A 15,543-nucleotide genomic window follows, 5' to 3' on the forward strand; every position below is an offset into this window, starting at 1 on the left:
ATAGTGTATGTGCCTGACCGTAAGGTTTTGTTTTTTTTACTGAAATATAAGTGCCTGACATTAGGTTTTTAATTGCTGAGGCATCCATTTCAAAGACATCCATTTTGATCAAAAACACATACAGGCAGCTATGGGACACCTATAGCTCCACAAATAGGTAAGTACGCAGGTCTCCCCTGCCCATGATGTTTCCTTTGTAGAAAGCCCTGGACAGCCTGGAGAGCAGACCACTCGAATGATTCTGCTCTCTCATTCCCACTCACTAATTCCGCCCTTATGTTTTAAATTCACTAACGAAGAGTAAACTTTCACAACCTTACGTATGTCACCTCAACTCTAATAAAGGCAGAACCCCAGGTCTGTGTTGTCTTTCTTTCTCTGCACCTGCTACCTTGCTGCCTGCCTCTCGGAGGTGCTATTTACTCTCCAGGACCTGTGAGTAAGAATCTTTGTGTTTTCAAGTCCCCTTATGGTTGTCGCTGTGTGTCCCACAATCATAATAAGAACCACACAGGCCAGCCCAGCCACAACGCTGGCTCCAGTTGGAGACGTGTCTGTGGAGACTCGCCACACGCAGTGGGGCGCAGGTGAGTACCGCAGGTGAGTATCCCGGGCGTTCCTAGTCTGACAGACCAGAAACAAACTGTATTCCTGCTCATTAGCTGCAGTCAATTAGGTGCTGAAGGACACATACCACTGCGATGACTTCCTTTGCCCTCACTCTCATTAATTTGTGAAAAAAATATTCCAGTACTTTAAATCACACTTAATAACCAAACGGAGTTCTAAATTAGGTGACAGTGTCTCTCTAAAGTAAACACTAGAGAATTAAGAGCAAAAATCATGCTTGTTAAGACTACATTGTTACAAACTTTCATAATGAAATGAATTACACTATACATTTCTTTAAATTTCTCATATGAACAAAGTGATAATTTCATAAAAAGAAGAAACCAAAGGTCATGTTAACATAGTTCAACTGAAATAGCATCAGTAAAACATTTTTGTAAATGACCTTACCTGATGTTTAAGGCACAGCTTTGAACTTTCATCTTACAGAATTGAATCATTCCTTCATTTATATCAGTAATAACATTCATTGTTTTCAGCACCTACTATATGCCAGCAACTAGATTAATTACTTTTACACAATTTATTATTTGTTTCATTCAATCCTTATAAACCCCATGTGAACTATATCATTACCACTATGTTATAAATGAAGAAATATGCTCTGAGAAGGTAAGTTTGTTGCTTTGATCACATCACTAATTTTATAGCTAGTATTAAAGTTAAGTACAGTCTGACTATAAATGTATTGTACTCTAGCTACTCCATTGATGAAATCTTTTAAGATATGTTTGCCTAACTTCTCCCATTCTGAAGGCCTAACCAGTGCTCTGGAATTCATTTCAAATACCACTTTCTTATAAAAGTTGCATTCCTACCCTTTCTTTCCTGGGGTAAGAATTGCAGGAGGAAGGAAGCACTAGAATATCAAACACTGGTGAGTTGTGGCTACCATGTCTCAGTGTTCCCTTTGAGTAGGAATGAATTGAATTGGCCAAGGCTCGCTAAGGACATGCATGGAACTTGGGGGATTTATATTATTCTGGAGTACGATTTCCAAAGATGGGGAAGGGCAGAGCTATGAATTAAATGAACAACTAATATTCAGTCATTAACAAGATCAGATCAACAGGTTGTTGGATGAAATTAGGCAGCAACAATGCTGAGAAAGATGTTTCTAAACAAAGCGTGGTTTTCTGATCATGAAAAATTGGGCCAAAGTGTTAGCATTTTTCCTACATACTAAGGAGGAAGTCCCAAAACACCATCTGTGACACCTGGCCCAGGTAGGTCTAACCCAAAGGTGAAGGAAACCATAGTTAAAAAATCTTCCTGTTGAGTCATAGGCTATCAACCCTCCAGGTATCCAGTTCCACTCATAGCTTGAAATCTAAAATAAGCTCCTGAAACCCATCCACAAGACAAATGGCATCTATCAACTCAACTGCAGTCAGGGAAACAGAAGGCTTAAATAGAATTGTTGCTACTGAAGAATTTAAACCAGAGAAAATGAAAACAAAGGGAGGAAAAAGCAAATTCTAGAACAACATGGATCCTTTGATTAGTTCTATTACAAAGTTTTTCCTTTGTAATTTTCACTTACAATAGTAAAAATGAGATATTTATGTGGGAAAAAATCCTAGCGAAAGAGAAACATTTTAAATAACATCAATATTTGACCTAATGAGTTACACAGATATGATTTTTATAAAATACAATATAGACAATAATATAGCAAAACAGTACCTCAAAAAGGCGACTTAGTGGCTAACAAAAATTTGAATGGAGTCAAGTGAGTTAAGATGGGATTATTTAAAATAACAGTAGACTAAAATAATTTATTCGATGTAAGCAATAAAGTCAGAATTATCACCTCACTACCTTCCAAACATCAAAACATGGTGTACAATTTATATTTGAGAAAATATAGCAAAAAGTGGGAGAAAATATAAAAACTAACATTTATTTATTTTTGTCTTTAGCTTTTATTAATTAATTAATTAATTTTTAATTTAAAATAGTGAATCAGACTATTTAAAAAATTGATAAGTGTAAAGATATATTTTATAAGAACTGGCCTGCATAAATATCAGAGTCCAATAACTTCTATAATTAAATTTTGGTGATTAAACAATTCTATACCTTTTATTTCAGTTTATCTACTTTCTTAATTCATATTTCAAATTTAATAAAATAAGCTGTATTAGTCTAATATACTACTGATTATGTTGTAAATATTAAATAGAAGTGATTTTTTTAAAGAAACATTTTCTTTTCCAGCACATATGCAGTACCCAATATTTACATTTGAATGAATACTTAATACAAAATTACATTGACTACAATTCATATTAGGAGAAAAATGCTACCATTAAGAAGGCTACATTCACTTTTATAGTGATCATGAGATAGATAGTGTTCTGGAATCATTTAAAAAACCAAGAAAGGGAACACAGGTATACAAATGTAGAAATGCAAACAGGAATATGAGGAAATTGAGAAGCTGATATTAGATATTCTATTGTGTAATTGTGCCAAAGAGTTTATGTCAAAATATAAAGTGCCAACATTGAATTAAAATAACAGTAGCTGAATAAAAAAATATTTAATGGAAAAATAACTCTAAATGATGCTTGGCTTATTTATTTACATTCATGAAGAATTCAAATTACTATGAAAGAAATGATTTTCATGCCATATAAGTATTAACCCTAGGATAATTTATGCTATTTAGTTATTACTTGTAAAAATTCATCAGAATTTTGATGTGAAATCCTCAAAAATTACAATAAAAATAGTTATAACCAAACTCATATTTGAAAATAAAAACAATGTTGTATCCATTAACACAAATTCTACTTGTAGGAATTTTTCCTGAATATATCAGATATAACAAACATGCATTTATATCCATATTTGCCCCATGATGTTACCAATGAAGTTTCTATAGAAAGGAGACATCACCTGATGTTAGAGGTGATCAAGGTGATCAAAGTCTAGTCTATCACATTCCCACCTGTAGGGTAAATGCAGTCAGTCTGGCTCCCTCACCCAGATGTCTGGGGAACTAAGGTAAGCAGTGTTCCCATAGCCTTGAGTGGGCCTGCATGTGCAGAGTCACGCTGTGTGATACAGTATCTTGGCACCCTGCCGGCTTTATGTGTTTTTGGTATATAAGGGACTTAGGGGCTTCCTGCTGCAGGACACATGACCTGTGGTGTGCCTAGATTGCCACACCCTAGAATAAAAGCATGTCAGGCACCCCAATGGCTCCATCTGCCCAAATCCCTTGTGAAACTGTTCAGCCTTGACAGGCAGCAACACACCACCCATAATTCCAAGAATCCAAAGCCACTATAAATAAGAAAATAATTCCTTTCTGAATTGTCCATTCTTTTGTAGATGCTGTGGTTATCAAATGGGACGACATTCATGAATTTGATTCTATTGTATATTGAAGAATTTACTTTATATAACTAATTTGGTTATTTTTTTCTACATAGAGTATAGATTTTATGCTGTGCTATTGAAATGAGAAGAAACATGCTGTTCTCAGGCAACTGCCAACCATTCTAAATGACTAGAGTTCATAGCGAATGATGAGAGTGGCAAAATAGGAGAAGAAAGAGCTGGGAAAGACATTTGTAAGGTACACCAAAATTCACCAAGTTTTCAAAATTTAGGAGTAAAATTCAGGGGCTTGGAACTGCAGAATGGGTATAAAAAAATAACAACAAAACAAATATAAAAAAAGTAAGAGACCTATGTGAATCAATGTTAATGTGCCATTAAACTGAAGACTATGATAAACTTAAATATAACTAAAGTTCAAAAAATGAGTGAGAGTAGGAGGAGAGACAGAGAGATGTCAGTCTATCAGATTAACTTTTGGGCTTGAAATGGAAGTGAAGTGAAATCCTCTCTGCTTACCTTTAAAACTGCTGTCCCCTTCAATTGTCTGCCACCCCCTAGAATACCTGAGGTCTCCAAAATCCAGAGTGCTACTCATGTTCATATTCATGTTAAAGGTTTGCAGTTCACCTTTAACAAGGTCTATTATGTCCCAATAAAATCAGCAAGTGCACATGCATACTTAATTCCAGTTTCGCTTAACTTCATAGCGGACAACTACATAACCGTTCCAGCACCCACAGTATATTTGACATGCATGTTTTCTGGATTTCATTTGGATTTGATCCGGAAATGTGATGAAAGTGAAATCAAATGGAAATTTTTAGTAGTATGCCTAGATTATTTATAATTAGTCTGACAAGAAAATGGAGGTTAAGTGTTTACAAGACTATAGTTTGGAGACTAAGCAAGGGACAATTACAGCAATACAGGAGAAATGAGATGTATTATGTAGCAGGTCAGAGAAGAAAATAGAAGAGATATTCAGGAGTTAGAATGAACAAGAGGATGAAAATTTATTGACATAAACAGGAAGGCAATGGACAAAGTGTCAATTAGTGTTTGGTAATGTCCTTAATAGTTCTCATATTTAATAATTTTTACATTGCTTCTTTTCCTCTGGTTTAAGTTGTTGTTTATTGCACTTATCTTCATAATTCAGAAAAGTTACCAAATATTTTTATTCCATTAGTGATATCCCTCTCCTTCCCTGATATATAATCAATCACATACTTTACTATTTTTTTTGCAAACAAAGTTTTAATAATTTCACCGATGTGGATATATATTTTCCCTTGTGGACAGCCAGATTTCTTCCTCATGATGTTTACTTTTTTTCCCTCCTTCTCACTACAAGTCTTGAGGCATTGCTTAAATAATTTATTTCTTTTAGTTCTAGATCCTAAATACAATTTCCTCTACTGGGTATCCCTGTCGTTTCAGGGGCCCTATTTTAGCACCTGTGACATATATGTAAATATATATGTGACATATATATATGTGATAATGACTATATATATAATCATTATCAATTTAGAATTTCATTTCGAGTGCATGTGTATATATGTACATGCATGTATGAACATGCATGTATGAACATACATGCACATTTTTCCTATTCTAGTCCATTTTATATTTAGTAAGAATATATGTTTTCTTTATGTAGAGATCTGTATGATAGGTTTTCTTAATCTTTACATACACATAAACATTTTTCTCACCAACCAATATATAGTAGCCAGGTATAATATTTGGGGAAGGAGGTATTTTCTCTCAGTAGCCTGTAGATGCTTCCCACTGTTTCTGAGGCTATAAATGCTATTTCACTGTCTTCAAGCTACCTGTGTTATAGATAAACAATGCGATACCACACTGATTATTTTTTCTTTCTAAGTAAATTGTCTTTTCTTCCTTGAAGCTTGATAGATATTTCTCTATCAATCAGTCTAGCTTGGATACAGAGCCTTTTTAATATGCAGACTCAGTTTTTTCTCCAACTCAGAAAAATATTCTACAACTTGATTAATTATTGCTTTTTCTCCACATATTCTTGTTACTCCTAGAACTGCTATCATTCACATGGTAGATTTCCTTGATCTATAATCCAAGATACGCAATTTCTTCATCATGATTCAATAACAAATTCATCCATTAACTCCTCAACAAATAATTCTTGAGCTCCTACTATACAGTTGTTTTCCTAGGCATGGTGGATATTTCAGTGAACAAATTCCTTTCCCACATGAAGTTCTCCTTTCAGTGGGAGAGTTCACGGTAAAGTGGATAAGTAGTTGTTATTTTTCCAAAGTTTACCAGGGACAGCTTTATGGGCAAATTACTGTTTCATAAGACTGGAGGAATTTGGGATGAGAGCCACGCATGCACATGGAGATAGAAGCGGATTCTCATTTCTTTATTTTAAAATATTTTGTTTATGAACTTACTCTAGATTTCCATAATTTGGGACAGCACTTCTTTCTAATTTTCCAACTAAATTATTTAATCAAAAAGTATATTTTCTAGCTTCAGTCTTTGTGTGTAGGTATATGCGCTCTCTTGAGTCTCTTGTTTTGAGTATAGTTATCTCCTTTTTTAAGTGTTTGTAGGAACTTTATTCATAATTGCCAAAATCTAGGAATAACCCAAATGTCCTTAAACTGGTGAATCATTAAACAAGTTGTGACATTCATACATTTCTCAGCAATAAAACGGAATGAACTATTGATACATACAACAACATGGGTGATGGTCAAAGGCCTTATGCTAAGTGAAAGAAGCCAGACCCGACAGGTTACATCACATACTGTACGGTTCCTTGTAGATGACATTGTAGAAGAGGTAAAAGTATAGGGACTGTAGGGATGGAGAGCAGATCGTTGGCTGCCGGGGTTGGGTGGGACAAGGGGTGGATTACAAAGGGGCACCTGGCACCCTGAGGGAATTGTTTGGTGTGACAGAACTGTTCTGGGTCTTGATATTAGTGGTGCTTCCATAACCACATGCATTTGTCCAAGCTTATATGACTGTGTATCACAAAGAGTGAATTTTGCTGTGTGCAAATTAGAAATAGAGAAATAAAAGCAATAAATGGATATGTTATGTGAGCTTATTATACCCCAATAATTTTTCTTAAATCTCCCTCATTCTGAGTATTCATATTTCTCCAGTATCAGTGCCTGTCAGAAGTAGATTGTGTGTGTATGTGTGTTTCTGTCTGTCTCCCAAACTCAACTTTCCAAAAGAGCAGAAGTCATCCACGCTCGAATAATTCCTCCATCTCTGCCTCAGCAAGTCACCCACGTTTCTTTCTTTCTTTATTTTATAGTTACCTAAGTTGTCCTTTCTCTCTTTCAGACAAGCTAATACCTTCAAGTTGTATTTGTTTTATTTTCATTCTATTTCTTTACTTAATATCTCTTGCATGAAATATTTTCTCTGCTAACTCATCAGGTCTCAGGTCTTGCGCTACGGTGTTCTACGGGGCATTCTTCAGCGAAGAGAAGGCCAACAGGGCCAAGAAAGCTGAAGCGGTCCGGTTACCAGTGCCCACCTGAGGGCCATATACCTGGCCTCCTTGCTGCATGACATCACCGAGAAGATGCCCACTCTCTGCAGCTGAGAGGCTTTAGTCCTTATATTCGCATCTTAGTTGATTCCTCCAGGCAAAAAAAAAAAAAAACCCAAACCAAAAAACCAAAAATACTGAGGGGGCTGACTTTGACTTACCCTCAACTATTCAAAGAATTTATAGTGATTAAGTATTCACTATTTTCTGGTTATTGCTCTGGTGTTCCTTATGCTAATTTACAGATGTTTGCCTCGCTCACAAAGCAAGAAAAATCTGCATAAATCACTTCTGTTGAGATAGTCAGAAAGGCTAACACCTAATTCCTTTAGGCTACTCAAGATGTCCAGCAGCAATTTTTGTCAAAGTAATCAGAAATTTTAAAAACAGGAATGGGAGAAAATGTTGTTTAGATAACCATGCCCCTTTATATCTAAATTATAGTCATATTTTTGTAAATAATTATTTTTATAATAAGCATGGAAGTATTAGGAGGCTAGCAATATTTTTGTGACTGGAAGGTAAGAGGTACTTATATAATAGTGTTGGGGTGTGTGTGTGTGTGTGTGTGTGTGTGTGTATATATCATATATGTATACATGTATATATAAAAATATAGAAAAGCAGAGAGGACCTGAAAAGATGCATATAAGGGAAGAAATTAAAGGTAATGAGAATAATATATGTCAGTGGAAAAGCTATGGTAAAACACACTTTCATTTTCTCCTTATCCCTACTGAAATTATTTAAGGCTATAACAGCCTTAAATTTCTCTCTATTATTGGATTGGATTTTATCAATTTGCCAACATTTGTTGAACAATTGGATTAACTGTATTTCTTGGATAGAATATCAAAAACTTTGTTCAGTGACTTATAGAATACATGCCACTGATTTTAACAAGAAATGTCAGTCTCTGTTGGGGACACTGCATTTTACAAAACAGAGTAATGACAGAAATACCAGAACAAAATTTCCCCACCAGCATTTTGGTAAATGTAGTATTTGTGATACAGAAATACTATATTATTTTTATTTTTAAAGCATAGAGAAGTCACAAAAGAAAGTGACAACTAGCAAAACTAAATATATATTTTAAATATAATTTAAAAATATCTTTCAGAAAATCAAGGCACTATAAATTTAATAAAATTATAATATAAATGATTCCTGGGAAATTATTAAAGTAATGCATTAAATTAATGAAGTAACCATCCTCAAGGCAAAAGAAAGTAGGAATTGAAAATGAAATATATTTGATTTTTTGAAAGAGCTACTTCAAAGACAGTGTGCCAACAATATCACTTTTGGATACAGAGTATATATTCTGGCTTAAAGTTTTCCAGCTGCTGAAATAGCTCTTTCAAACTCTGTACTATTCTAGGAAATGAAAAGGAGATAGTTACAAAGTAACTTCAAGTAGTTTTCTCTGATTCTGTTATCTTGAAATACTCCCATCACTTGTTTGAAGACTTGGGGGGGATTTTGGTCCTTTTTTTTTTTTTTCAGAGCTTGAAACATTCTGAGTGAGTTATAATTTTTATCTTAATGAAAGTGCTGTGGTTTGCTTTGTTTTGGTTTGGTTTTCTTGTGTATAGATGGGGATGCTGGCGCAGAGTTAAAATTTGTACCAGTTTCAATACTGTCAAGTGCTTATTCCACTTCTTGAGGGAAAGAACTTTTGAGGCAAGTAAGAACTTGTCCTTCCAATAAAAGCTTTGCAATGCCACTGCACGCTGACTTACTGTGACTTGTATGGCCATAGCTGAATGTCAGACTTAAAAACTACTCATTTAGTCAATTTATATTTTGTGTATTATATGAGCAACTGAGTGATTGTCTGGGTCCCAAGAGATAAATAATACATATTTTGTAGTTCTTTAAACCTTAAAATAAAATTAATAGGCAAAAATATCTGCATTTTTGGTATTAACATTAACATGATACACTTTAATTCTAGATTACAGAAAGCCAAAATTGAAAATATTAAAATAGAAAATTTTTCTTCTAATGTACATTACACTATGAGCCTGGGATGAAATTGTAAAGACATAAAAATATAATAATAGATAGTGATAAGTGCTATAAAGTAAATAACTAAAGTCACATTAAAATGGAGAGTAGCTGAGAAAAGATGTTTAAGGGGTGTTTATCAAGATTGACAGGGACGACATCTTTAGAAGATTTTTATCTGAACAAAAGCCTCAGTGAAATAAACATTGAATTATTGTAGTTTGTGGCAGAAGTTGAATAATTGAAGGGGACAGAGTAGGAAGTTAGAGTGGAAGGATAGGCAGGGACAAAATATGGCTACACAGATAAGCATTTTCAATGCTTTAATTTAACTTAAATGTTATGGGAACAAACTCATTAAATGGTAGTAGATCAGAGTAACGTGATTTTAAAATATATATACTCTTTTGTGGGGAAAAGAGATGACAAGGAACAAGTCATCTCAAATTTCATTTATCTGTATCTTTCATTGTACAAGACGATGACAACTAGGAGACAAGGTCTTGTAGTTGCTCTGGCCAAAACTACCGAGCCATTATACATATATATATATATATATATTTCTTCTTTAACCCATACAGTGTAGCCTTATAAAATTCCCTTGTCCTGGATTATTCTATTGATTCAACTTTAAAAGCTATCCGTAATCCAACCACTTCTTACCGTGTCTTCTCTCCTATCTAGATTACTACATTAGCTCTTAAACAGGTTCTTTTCCATCTATTATCCTTATGTACAGGTTTCTTTTCAACACAACAGCCAAAGCATCATTTTATAATATTGGATAATATCACTCATTTGCCAGAGAACAGTACAATACTGCGTATTTCACTTCAAGTACAATGCAAAGACATTCAGATGGTATGTGTGATCTGTAACAGCCCTGATCTCTGCTTCTTTCTCCATCCCGCCTGATTCCCCTTGCTTTCTTCAGACCAGAGACACTGGTCTCGTTAGAATGATCTGAACAGGAGAGGGGTTTTGCATTAGGAGCCCCCTCTGTCATAAACATTCCCCCTCTAGAAAACTGCAAACCCCCTCCCTGTAATCATTACCCAAATACTAGCTTTCTCAAAGAGGCATTCATTCACTATTCTGCCTATTACTGGATGAGGAGCCAAAGCAAGGAGGTCAAGGGGAGGACTACTGAACTGTTCCAAATGATGACTTTTGGTGGCCTGACAAGAGTGGTAACTTCATAATGACAAAGGTGTTTATATCCATGATGTATATTTATGGGAGAGCTTGAAGGATTGATGATGGACAAGATGTAGGTTGAGAGAGAGAGAGACAAAAACCCCAAAATCCAAAGAACACTAACAAAGCAGGTTTATTCAGGGGTTGAATATCACCATTAATTTGGAATATATGAAGTTTGAGATGCTGCATCAGATATGCACGGCAGGCACAGGTTTACCTGGTGGGATGCAGAATTAAACCTGACTGATGTTTTCAGGTCAATAGAACATAAGACAGAAATAAGTTTGAAAGTGAATATACAGGTATGTTTTGTAAAAGGGAAAAGGAGGACCCACCAAGGGTAAGGGACAGAAGTGAGCAACTGCAGTGAAATAATTAGAGGTGCTCTTTCGTTATTGAAAAACATTACATAATTTTGGTGATAGAGTATGTAATTGAGTGAGCTTGAAATATATGAAGTATTGATTAGAGAGTAAAATATTTAAATCAAGATGTGGGAGGGTGTGCAATTATGGGTCATGATAAATTATAACATATGACCAAGAATGGGAGGAGGAGGAAAAAATAATTGTAAAATAATTGTCAAACTATTTAGGCAACCAAGGTGGGTGGATTTCCAAGATGCTAAAGCTGTCAATGCGGAATGGATAGGAATTAAGAGCAGAAGGCATACTTTGAAAAGGAGCATCAGGAGGGAGAAGCAGCGTTAGAGAGAGAATGATAGCCGATGTCATTTGATAAAAATGGATAGCCTTTTCTGCAGGAGGAAGAAATATGATGTGGATATGGTAACCAGGCCACGGCTCTCTATATTTCACCAGTTGTACACAGGTTATAGAAAGGAAGGTATATAAAAGAGATTGTGGTTTTGGAGACTTGGCTGCTGACAAATGGAGATCCTGAAGGCACAGCAGAAGAGTACTGGATATTTGGAAGTGTTAGAAATTGCACAGAGAATTATGGGGCTGGAATTCATTTGATAAGTTACATCCTTGAGCACTTACAGATTACATGGTATTAATTCAACCTTTATGTACATAGGCCTGTACTAAATTCTGCCATAATGTTTTATTATTTATTACTTATAAGAAAATTAATAGGCTCAGGACTAATGGGAGAAAAGTTATGCTAATGTAAGCAGACATTCTCAAAATGAAGCACTTGGGGGATGAAATTTGAGGATGACTTCTGTCAACTCTAACAGTCCCAGAAAATATAAAATTATATGAATAGTAGCAGAAGATACTCTTGATGAGGAAATGTCAACAATGTCCTAGATACTTTCAATTGTACATAGTTTACAACCAGAATCTCAAATTATTAAACTATATTTAAACTGTAACAAAATTTTTTGTTTGTTTGTTAAATTTTAGAATAATTTATTCAAAAGGAAAAGGTAGTCTTATAAATAGGGTTATGGATTTCAAGGAAAGAAAAATGTAGCCACTCAGCTTTGACATAATTAACTCAAAGAAATGGAGGTGCCCTGTTAGTTGAAAATTATCAAGTGGCCAAATGAACACATTTAATTAATTATCAAATTCCTCACTCAAATGTGTGATTGCTATTTTTAAAAGCATTTTTCAACATTAATGTGAAAATATAACTTTATTATATGTTAAAAGGAACTATGTTGACCTATGTGAATTCTAAGGTACAATGTTCTATTTCAAAGTCACAATGCCTGCCTAATTAGGTTTACTTTGACACAAGCTGAAAACCTTAACTCTACTCATGGCTGGTATAGTGAGACATCACACAGACTAATGACATGTTGAAACTTACTTGAGAAAAATAAAGTACGTTAATGCATTGAATTGACACTTAAGCAGGAGTAAAATATAATTGTAATTCAGTGACTAAGAGAAGAGAGAAGACAGCAAGGTGACAGAATAAAATAGAACATCACTTTCCCATGAAGTATCTTAGAATTTGAATGGAAAAAATAAAAGATTTAGAAGTAAAAATGTGTGTATCACAAAATTTCTGTTTTTAAGATATTTATATTTTTTAATATCTAGCTTTTGGTGTTTTATACAGAGATAACAGTCAATATTTGTTAAACAATTGATTTTTGACTGGAGCAGAAAATATTGTAAGAGAAAGACACTAGCTGTTTTTATTAACATTTAGCTCCGGATTTGTATTTCCCTCTTTGAATTAAAACATTCAGATGCGATCATCTTTAAGTACAGACAACATCATCCACTGCAGTTGTAAATATTAGAACAGATGTGCACATCTGTGCATGGATGCATTTGTGTGTGTGCGAGTGAAGGCAATATTAAGAGTACAGTTCATTATAGTAATCGCAGTCTTCATGTGGTCTTGGGTCTTGTGGTATGAAACCTCCTGCTGCAGTGCATAATGAAGAACTCAGAAACCTGGATTTCAGGTCACACTATCTCTCCCTCCACTATTCCTGTGCCTCCATCAGGCACAGGAGTGACCAGGGTCTGTAGAAAGAGCTCCAGCCTCACTGGAGCTGTCTTCTGCCTTGTCCTGGATATTGCCACCCATAAAAATGAGGTGGAGCCCACAGAGACCTGCAGCTTTAGCATTGCCTTTGAAGGAGTTTACAAAAATTATCCATTAGCTCTATGACCTCCTGTCAATCCCTTACACCCATAGCTTAATGCCAACACTCGCAGCTGCCCCCTGTGATCTACCTTCTAGGCCACCACAGTTTACCCCTGGTCACTGTTTACCTCAGACACCCAAGAAGCCATATGCAACCAGGTCATTCCACACAATGAGGATCTTTATACCCAATCAGTTTGGGGGAAAATGTTTCATTTTGACTGCAATCTCTTAAGTAGTAGCTACTGTTTCTCCCTCTCCCCTCACATTCCAGGGCCTGAATGTTCGGTGGGTCTCTCTGTTTTCTCATTGTGGTTTTCTCATTTGTGTCGTGTTTTTTCCCTAACAAATCTCAATTATTTGGACTTGGTGCCATTAAACCATGCCATTCATATCTACATCCGTTGTATTCATAGCTAACACTCCTGGGCATTCACTTTACTACTTCTTTAACATTTAACACCGGGTTATTATATCTCTCTTTAATACAATCTCAGCCTCACTTAGTTATTTTAATATTTGCAGGGTTGATCCACTTAAAACTCAGGCTTATCTAAGGAGTAGACCATCTCAACTCAAAAATCTTAATCTTCATTCTAACTTTCCAACCTCCTCCCACTGTACACTCCCATACCATCATACATAATTATATTCCCTCCATAATCATAATTCCTTAATGTTATTTTAAATATCTTATAGTGTACCTATAGCCTCATTTCCCTTTCCAGCTAATTTTCTCTAGTTATTTTTTTCAACAATAAGTCTTCAACCTGATAAGCCATTGACCCTACCATCTCCCTAATATTTCCCATCTTCATCATACTCCCGCTTCCTAACTTACCTGCACTATATTACATGGTCCATTTCCATACTCACTTCTTGCATACATCCTCAAATCAGTTATCTCTCTTTTTCCATTATTGCAGCCTGGTTAAGACCAAATCCTAGCTTAATTTAGTATCCAAGCTATTTCCTGAGGGCATATGAGTAATTATACATGGTTTGAAGATGCCACGCCTTATTGCAGATTGAACTCACTTCAAATTCATGTTCACTAACTTCTAAGAGACCCTTATTGCTATGTATTAATAATACTAAATTTCCCTCCCACTCATCTGGATTTCTGTTTCACATCTTCTCATCTCACCCTGCTTCTTATTTCTCTAAAAGAATAAAACAGAAGACACTTTCTAAATAATTCAACACCACTATTCAAAACACCTATATCAGTACAAATATTCTACTTTTCTCTCCTACTGTAATTGATATATCTGCCATCTTATTTAACCAACTCCTTTGCTTGTGTACTACATCGCATTTCATCTTTCCCACTGTTTAAAAATGATGTGTTTTGAACTTCCTTCACCTGTCATGCCCTTACTCTATATTTTTCTTTTAGGAAAAACCCATTTCTTTCCTTCTATTCACTTGCAGATTGGATCTCATCAATATTTTCCCCACCATTCTGACAAACTCTCCAAGAAAACTCTCATATTTAATTTTCAATTGCAAAAATCAACTCCCATTTTCCTTTAATTAGATCTAGCCACATTCTTGAACTAGTACAGCATTGTCTTAATATCATTAAAATAATGTATTGTTTCTGTGATGAGGCTATGTATTTTTCTCATCTTAAGTCACTGATTCCTACTTTTCTATTTCACATCCTTATCCTTTAACTCTCAGGTATAAGAACAGCCAAGGTGCTAGTATACCAACCTTTCACTTCCCTATCTAGCCTCACTCCAAGGTAGTCTCATCAACTTCCTGGGTTTCGGTGCCATGTCCATATTACTGGCTTTCAAATGTACAAATGTCATCTCTTCTATGTAGACTAATGGAGACTAATGTACTTGAGCCCCTACCTTATTATTTTCACTTGTCTATATTAGGTGTCTCAGCTAACATGTCCAAAACAGACTTCTTGATTTTCACCCTTTTCAATAATGTTTCTTTTCATAAATATTTCCCCATTTTAGAATCTTTAGATTTACCCTTGGCCTTCTTTTATCTCTTGATTCACATCCATTCCTTCAGCAAAAATTGAACCTTCTTTAGAAATATATTCCAAATTGAGTCCTTAATTATTATCATCACCAGTAGGCTAGTAGAGAAAAAATATTCAGGGTATTCTTTAAAGTAGTATGTATCTACCTACTAGAATATAAGTTTCTTGTCCTTTTTTCTTTTCTTTTTTTCTCTGC

At 35.0% G+C, this 15,543-nt stretch overlaps 1 protein-coding gene across 1 annotated transcript in view; it reads right to left on the minus strand.

The window, feature by feature from the left end:
- EYS (eyes shut homolog) overlaps positions 1 to 15,543 on the minus strand; it is a 1,562,674-nt gene that overhangs the window by 1,279,967 nt on the left and 267,164 nt on the right.

The sequence above is a fragment of the Desmodus rotundus genome, chromosome 11 (assembly GCF_022682495.2).
Source record: "Desmodus rotundus isolate HL8 chromosome 11, HLdesRot8A.1, whole genome shotgun sequence".
Taxonomy (NCBI): domain Eukaryota; kingdom Metazoa; phylum Chordata; class Mammalia; order Chiroptera; family Phyllostomidae; genus Desmodus; species Desmodus rotundus.